Source organism: Otolemur garnettii, unplaced genomic scaffold (genome assembly GCF_000181295.1).
Source record: "Otolemur garnettii isolate 467f Iridium unplaced genomic scaffold, OtoGar3 scaffold00035, whole genome shotgun sequence".
NCBI lineage: Eukaryota > Metazoa > Chordata > Mammalia > Primates > Galagidae > Otolemur > Otolemur garnettii.
In genome coordinates, this window is record NW_003852430.1 from 5432544 (window position 1) to 5441027 (window position 8484).

An 8484-nucleotide genomic window follows, 5' to 3' on the forward strand; every position below is an offset into this window, starting at 1 on the left:
GGCTGGGGATTCGAACCCGCCACTTTAGGTGTATGTGGCTGGCGCCTTAGCTGGTTGAGCTATAGGTGCCGAGCCGAGGCATCATTTTTTAAATCTGCTCTTCTTCCTCTCCCTCCTTTTTGCTGTAGAGGTTGAAGGCACAAATTTCCCTCATTGGAAACAGTTCTTTTATTTTGTCAGATAATTTCAGGGTACTATATTGGTCATATTTGTGCTATTTGGAGAATGAATCTGAACTATTCTTGATTAAGGAGATAATTTTGCAAATTTTGCAAAGTCATATCTAGACTTAATATTTACCTTATTTTTTTGTGTTTTCCATAAGGTTTTATTTCTACTTCTTTAAGTCCATACCTGTGCTCTACAAATGTCTTTCAAACTTACCTGTGGAAGAGTATCAATTACCTGAAAAGAGCAAAGGCCTGAGAAGTCATACACAGATTTTTGTAGCTCATCAGGGGTACCGTACCTATCAAGCAGTTTCATGTACCCTTGACATTGGTACTATTGTTTTCTTCGGTGAAAGGACCAGCCAGTAGAGAACTCAATGGATAGAAAGACCCTGAAAATGTTTTGTTTTGCACCTAAGTGTTGTTGACCAGCTAGGGCCGCTTCCAACTCTTCCTACTTACCCATTTCTTCTCTTTTCCTTCCCTGAATTTAGATACTGTGTCACAAACTTGGTGATTTTTGAAATACCCATATTCTTCAAAAATTAAACAAAAATAAGTGATGCTCAAAGACATGATTCTCTGAAACTACTTTGATACATCCACTTAATATGTTCCTTTAATTGTTAAAAACCTAGTACTTTAACCATTTATAATACAGTGGTATTAGCTGTATTCACATTGTTTAGCTCCTCCTTAAATATTTCTAAGACAGCATTATTCTCTTTTCCTCTTGTGACATATATGTTGCTCAGTAATGAAGCAAAAATAACATTGCTTAACTAATTGATATGTCCAAAAAAAAAAATCCTACTAATTGATATGTCCAAGTATCTCCAGAGAATTCCTTTTTCCTGAAAGTAAAAGTATTGGAAAATCATCAAATTAGTGACCACATAGTTAATGTCTGGAAGAGTTTGGCAGTTGAGTAGGGAGGGGGGCAGAATGCAGTAGAGTGGGAACAGGTTTTAGTAGAAACAATATCTTAACACATTTATTTTTTATTTTAAAATCTTTCTCTGCATACTTGAATGATGATGGTGTTACAAAAGTGAAAGTGGAGACTTGGTCTAGGAACACAACCCCTTTAGAATATGGAACACATAATTAGATAATATACATATTTTGTCTGCCACAGGCAGAGGCTGCAACAGAATTCTCTATTAGGCCAATCTCTGATATTTAAATATCTTTCGGTTTTCTCAGAGGCCTTGGAATAGTCAAAAGTTTAATGATTGGGTATTTTCAAAAGACATGTGTTTAATCTTTTCTCTTCAAAATGTTATTTCTTGTCTAAACATAGAATGTATGTTGGGAAATATGATTTCTTGTAGTTACTGATTATTGGGAAATAGTTTTCATTGTTATATGAAGTGCCTTTTAAAATTTCTTATTTTTGTTTAAAACTTAAATTTGATGTCTTACATATATGTTATTTATGTGAATTCTGTACTGTAATTTAATCTTGTAGTTTGTTAACTTTATCATCTGTACTATTGCACTATCTAAATGTACTCTCCTTCTGAATGTTAACTTGTTTATAGCACTATTGATTTATTTCAGAAGGCTGTAGAGTATACTTCCCTCCCTCTTATTTAATTGACTTCACAGTAGCTCTTTTTAGTTATTAGTAATTAGCCTAGTTTTCTGTGCATTAGAGCAACCTTTTTTTCTCTCTGTATATAGGTTTTCTGACTGAGTCACTTATCTCTAACCTTGTTCTTAGCCATGGGAGCACAACTTATATTTGATAAGTAGATGTGTTTACTTGGTTAGAAGAAACAAGGACATTTAAAAAAAAAGAAGCAGTATATGCTGACACTTTATCTTTTTTTTTTTTAAAGACTGACAGTCCCTATCAATATAATTACATTTAAACTTTTTTTTTAAACTAGTAGCTTCTTTATCAGTATAATTCCACTTATTAGCCCTCAAAATGACATTTTGAGGGGTGCATAAACTTGGCTACTTGGATACTATTTAGTACTCTATATTACTACTACACTAATAATTTACTGAATGAACCTAAGTGACCTGATTGATAATGTCCTTAAGGACCTGATACATCCAGGAAAACCTCTCAGGTACTGTAAACAAGGAGGTTGAAAAAGACATATTCCAGAATCCCTTCTAGCTATAAAACTGGATACTGAATCGATGAACATAGAGTTCGTTGACATTCATTATTCTTGAAGATACAGTTTAATGACTGGGATTCTGTTAAAGATTTGAAATTATGGATTAGATCTTTGCAGACACAGTTTAAAGATTGCAATAACAGAAAACTTTTTTTTTAATATGAGACATATTTTGTCCAAGTCTTATACACTACTTAGGTTTTATGGTCTTTTAAAATTTATCATTCTATACTTAATGTTAGTGGCTGGTAGTCTTGATAATTGATGTTCACATCTGTATGCATCTTATGCATGTTGTTCACTTGGCCAGATCCAATTCTATATGGCTTTTTGTTAGTGAATACACAAACCAATTAGTCTTCATTTTTTGCTTAAGAAAATATATAGGAGGGAGTTATCAGTAAACTGATGACGATTACTGTACTGAATGCAAATCTTTTTTGTTATTTTTCCAGATACAATGAGTTTTATAAATCATTAAAAATATTCTTTTATGGACTTCCCCTTCCTGGATGAATGGATAATATTGTTTTATTAAATCTTTTTTTATAGTGGGGTGTAAAAGATTAAAAATCTTTTAATTAGTGGGATAATATTTTTGTACTTCATTGTCTTTTCATTTGCTTAATGAGAACTTTTTGTGATGTCTTATTACTGGAAATTTTATTTACTTTGGGTGAGGTGTATCTGGAATTGATCAGTCCAACTGTGTCTCTGTTGATGTTATTAGCATATCAATTATTTTATTCATTGCATTAATCTTTTCTTTCCGTTAATCTATCCTCTTTCTAAAAGGACGTCTGATCTTCCCCTTGATCACTTTGATGTAGATTGTACTTTTTATTCTACCAGTGTATTCTAGCCGGGATTTTGATGTGGTTTTGTATTTGTATAATTAAATGCCATGTTTTAAGCATTCTTGTAAGAGCTTTTCTAGTTTTCCCTAATGTTCTTTTTTAAAAATATAGATAGCCAGGTCAGTCTCTCAAACTATCCCTTCATCAGTTTTTAATGTCTTACTCAGTGGCTGTTGAACTTTGATCAGTTTTTAGCGTCTTATATAATGGCAGTTGCATTTTCTCATTTCTGCGTATTCTTCACACAAATGTATTATTACATATAGTTTATGGTTAGATGCGTCTTATAAAAATTTTGAAGCCCATCACCATGGACTTATCTGTAGTACAGCTCTAATAATAGTGTATCTTAAATTTAGCCAATTTTCCGTAGGTTTTAAGGGCTTTAGCTTTACTGGTTTTTTGAAATAGCAATCTTTCAGATGGTCTGTTGGATTTTCTAAGGCCTTGTCAAGAGTTCACTGAGTTCTCAGGTTGTCTGTACTTTTCTTCTAGGACTTTGGAGATCTTTCAGGTTGTATTGTTTTTTAGTATTCTGAATTTATTTGTTGGTTTTGAATATAAACGTTTTGTATTTGGTAATATTTTTAAAAATTGTATTTTGACCGTTAATGCTTCAAGTATTATTGTGTTATTGGTGCAGTTAGTAGTCTTTTGGTAAGACTGTCATATGGTGAGGCAATAGTGATGTGAATGATAGAATAAAAACATTTTCCTAAGTCACTAAACATACTTTAAAGTTCTCAGTTCCTTTTTTTTTTTTTTTTTAACATATTTCTGTTAAACTCCCTACTGTTAGATATGCAGAACCATTCTTTTCTGCCTTGGGTAGAGTGTAGTTAATATATGAGTAGTCTCATTTAGTGCAGAGTTACCTGTATATTGATCTTTCTTTAATTGCTTATCACAGCTCATATATGCTGACAGTTCTTGCAAGCATCCTGGCAGTATTGTATCTGCCTTCTTCCTGCCTGGGAAGGCAGTAGAAGAAAGAATCTACTTTATAGAGCCTGTATATACTAAGCTCAGTCCTAGTTGCAAGGCACTCTTAAAATAGAAATTCAGCCTTACTTTGCAGATGAGGAAGTGAAATTTAAGTCATTAAGTAACTTCAGTTTATGTATATACTTTAATAAATGTATACTTCCTTCAGAGTCTCAATTCAACATTGTACTGGGCTGCCTCCCTGTGTTTTTTCAAAGCCCCACTTGAGTCTTACCTCTGTGATAAACTGATTTTACATACACTAATTTTTTCTCTTCTGAACTTTGTGTTTACGTTGTATTCTCAACCCTGTCCTCTTAGTTCTCTCACAGGGTTTTACTGTGCTGGATTATTCATTCTTGGTTCATAGTCATTGGCTTCTGTTTCCATTTTTAGCACTGATTTAAGTCAGTCTTACTGCTTGCTTCCTTTTTCTTCTATATTTTTTGTTTATTACACTCACTTTGTTTCAGATGTACACTTAAATTTTTTTATTGGCATCGTGAGGATATTGACTTGCTGCTGGAAGGAAGATGGAATGGTGCTAAGCAGGTGGTATTTGAATTCCAAAGGCCTTGATCTTAGTACTACCAAGTCACTTATTCTCTAAGCTCTGGTTTTCCTACTCTTAAATGAGTTAATATCTGAAAGTATTTTGAAAACAGTAAAGCCCAATATAGATCTTTTTTTAGTAAGTGTGCTTTTTCTATTCACATTTGTAGATTTCCTATAACTGTGGGAAGGCATTGGACATAGAGAAACATACATTTTGAAATGTATTTAATAACATGTAAATGTTCATTTCATCCATGGGATCATGTTTTTCTTGTTTACAATGTTTTAAGGCTTATGTACAAGCTTAAAACTGAACTAAGTCATTGAAAGGCACATTTAAAGTAAAATAGTCTCTCTTCTCAAGTATAAGCTAAGAAATGCTCATGTAAACAATAAGAAATAATAAAAGAAAATGTAGAATGAAGAGCTAGCGTATGTAAGTATGTTTATATGATTTGTGATGGATGGTATTTTGTCATATTTTATCTTTGTTGGAAACAGTCTTCATTTGTCAAACATCTTTTTTCAATACCTGCCGTGCGCAGGCAGGCACTGAGAGAGGGGTGGTAAAACTGACAGTTAATAAGAGACAGTATATTCTCTCAAGAGAAACAAATACTAAGACAGTGTAATAACTGTCCTATTTAGCAGACTGCTTGTGGAGATAGAAGAACAAAAAAGAGGGCCATCTAGAGGGGTCAGGGAAGCTTTTCTTAGATGTGGTTGAGTTTTGGAAGATGATTAAGGAAGAGTTAGTAGGGGTGGTGGAGAAATAGCAACCAGATGATGAGGTGAATCATTGTGAGGAATATCATGAGGTGTGTCTGCTTTCAGAACTATAAGGAATGTTCTATAGGAGAGACAAATGAAGGTGATTAAGCAGAATAAAGAGGTTATCAGTGGATGTGTATTGGTTCCTACATATTTAAAATATACTAAATCTGTATAGCCATTACTTGTAAGGTGATAGAAGTAGTCTGTTTAGAGATTGGTTTGTATCATAGTCTGTGATGGACATCTAGAACAATGTATCCTTTTTTTCCCTGAACTGAGCCCAAAGAAGGCTCTTAACAGTACACTTCTGGCCCCAGGACAGTTCTAAGCTATGAGAAAGAACTGAGGCACTGGTAGAGAACAACTTTGAGGATGAACAGGATAATGCCCCTGAAGTGGAACATGGCACCCTATCATGGGCATGCGATTGCATGCTTCAGGGTCACCTTCCAGAGTGTCCTTAGTGTAGATAAGTGTGGCTCATTTTCCTGTATGTTGAGTTTTAGATAATTTCTGAGTAGACTTGGGAGAAATGAAGATTCTTATAAAAAATGTTATGTCATTTGCATTTGGAGTTGACGTATTGAAGAAGGAACTGTGAACCTGTGTAGTGGTATCACCAGCAGCCCCAAAACACATTTGGTCAACTTCCTATTTGTTTTTTCTCTTGTTTAGGTTTCATTCCCTGCTGTTGTTGCCGCTTTGACTTTCTGTCTTTTCATCCTTTTTTTTCTGTGCCAGAGGCAAAGCGGTGACACACAGTTAAAAAGTTGTTAACTCCCCTTTGATTTGTCACAAATTCATATTCAGAGATACTGTATTTTAAAATTCTCTTAAGTACAAAAATTACACAACTTTTTTTGTCCTGTACTGAAGGAGGATCAAACTCATTTTCCTGGAAAAGGATTTTTATAGAAATAGATACTGGCAATTCAACCACAAGAAAATATAGGAAGATTCTTATTTAACAGGTTCAGTGGTATTAGCCTTCTTAACTGAATAAAGAACTTTACAGAATGGGGCGTATCTGTATGTATGTTTTTAAATTTGTTCATATAAAGCGATTGTTCTGTGTACTTTGTATTTGTAAAGAAACATTTGGGGGTGGGAACGAGATTGCTTTGTAAAAAGAGGGTTTCCTGGTTCCAAAGCTTTGCTGCTGGAGATGGTAAATAAATATTGTACTGCTTTGCTGTGTTAATCTCTTCTGCTTTATCTGTATTTGCACATAAAATTCTTGAGAAAAATTGATGGTTTTCCCAGTATTATTTGGCATGTAGTTTGAGTTACAAGTCGGGTTGAAGGGGTTTTTGGTAAACAGGACTTCGGGGGATGCAAACTTCAGACCAAACATGAGACCAAAGCGCTAGAATGGACAATAACAAGCAGGCTTTGAAATTGAGTTTGTATGAAGTAATTCATTTGTTTCATAAATATTGTTCAAACTAAATGCACTAGTCAGAGGGATAATGTGATGATTTGCAAAGTATTAATTCATTGCACTTTTGCAACTGGTTGTTCTTCTGAGCTTTTCTTTGGACTTTGAGATTCCTTATGTAGAAGATAATCATCCTCCAGTTGGTGCCCTGCTGGCTTATCAATGCCAGCTGACACGTAGGAGCTAGACCAACAAATAAACCTCTGCCTGGATTGTTCTGTGTGTCCCTCTCTGTATTTACCCTTCTCTCTCCTACAGATTTTATCTTTCTTTAGAAATGGCTTTTTCAGTAGTCAAAAGTGCCTTTGGTGAGTCAGATAGGAAATTAGGTTGTTGTGGCCACTCTTTTGGGGGGTAATAATTGTTTTTGCAGAGTGCTTTCCTCCTAACTTATATCCCCTTGTGTGGTACATGGAGCAGAAAGGTTCCATTTCACAGAGAGGTCCAGTGACTGTATTCATATTTCCATTAAAATAATTGTGTAGAAAATGTAAAATTTTGTCTTTTTTGTTACTATAGTGATTTTTAGAGATTAGTAGTGATTAAAAAATACAAAAGTGCTTACTTATTAAAAAGCCATAAACTATTAATAGAGTTCCATAAGACTATAGTAAAATGATCTTCTTTGCAAAGCCTTTCTTTTTAATATTGTCTTCCAGAAATTGCTTTGCAAAAACATTTACTTCTTTTACATTTCCTTTGAGTTAATTTCAGCAAACACTTCTAAATAGCTGGCTTAGCTCATTATGACAATAAGAAGTGAAGCTCAACTTTTGGGTAAACAAAACATCTTTTGTATGAAAAGCAAAAGATCTTCCTGAATTTAATATTTGAGGAAATATATTCATAGCACCTTCTTTAGAAAGTTTTTACAAAAAGTTTAGAGCTAGTTTTTGTATGGCATCTAGCTTCTTAAACCATAATATGAATTTCAGGATTACGAGTGACTCATGCCTGTGATTCTAGCACTCTGGAAGGCTGAGGGGACAGATAGCTCGAGGTCAGAAGTTCGAAATCAACCTGAACAGAGTGTGACCCCCATCTCAACTAAAAATAGAAAAGTTAGCTGGGCGTGGTGGCAGGGCCTGTAGTACCAGCTGCTCTGGAAGCTAAGGCAGGAGGATTGCCTGAGCTCTGGAATTCACCGTTGCTATGACCTGGGCTGAGGCCTTGGCACTCTAGCTTGGGCGACAGAGTGGGACTCAGTCTCAAAAAAAAAAAAAAAAAAGAAAGAAAGAAAAAAGTGAATTGTTCAAGAAGAAGGCATTTGTAGATGAATTTTAGGAGAAAGTTCACCTGTGATTTATGTATTACATTTTGCTGGGGCTGGTCAAGTAGAAATTCAGCTTTTAGTAAAAATGTCTTTTGTTGGCTTGGCGCCTGTGGCTCAAGTAGCTAAGGTGCCAGCCACATACACCTAAGGCGGTGGGTTTGAATCCAGCCCGGGCCTGCCAAATAACAATGATGGTGTAACCAAAAAATAGCCGGGTGTTGTGGCGGGCACCTGTGGTCCCAGCTACTTGGGAGGCAGAGGCAGGAGACTCGCTTGAGCCCAGGAGTTGGAGGTT

The 8484-nt window shown here is 34.9% G+C and overlaps 1 protein-coding gene across 1 annotated transcript in view; it reads left to right on the top strand.

The window, feature by feature from the left end:
• Positions 1 to 8484, top strand: part of ZNF451 (zinc finger protein 451) — a 91588-nt gene that overhangs the window by 14802 nt on the left and 68302 nt on the right. The window lies entirely within an intron of this gene.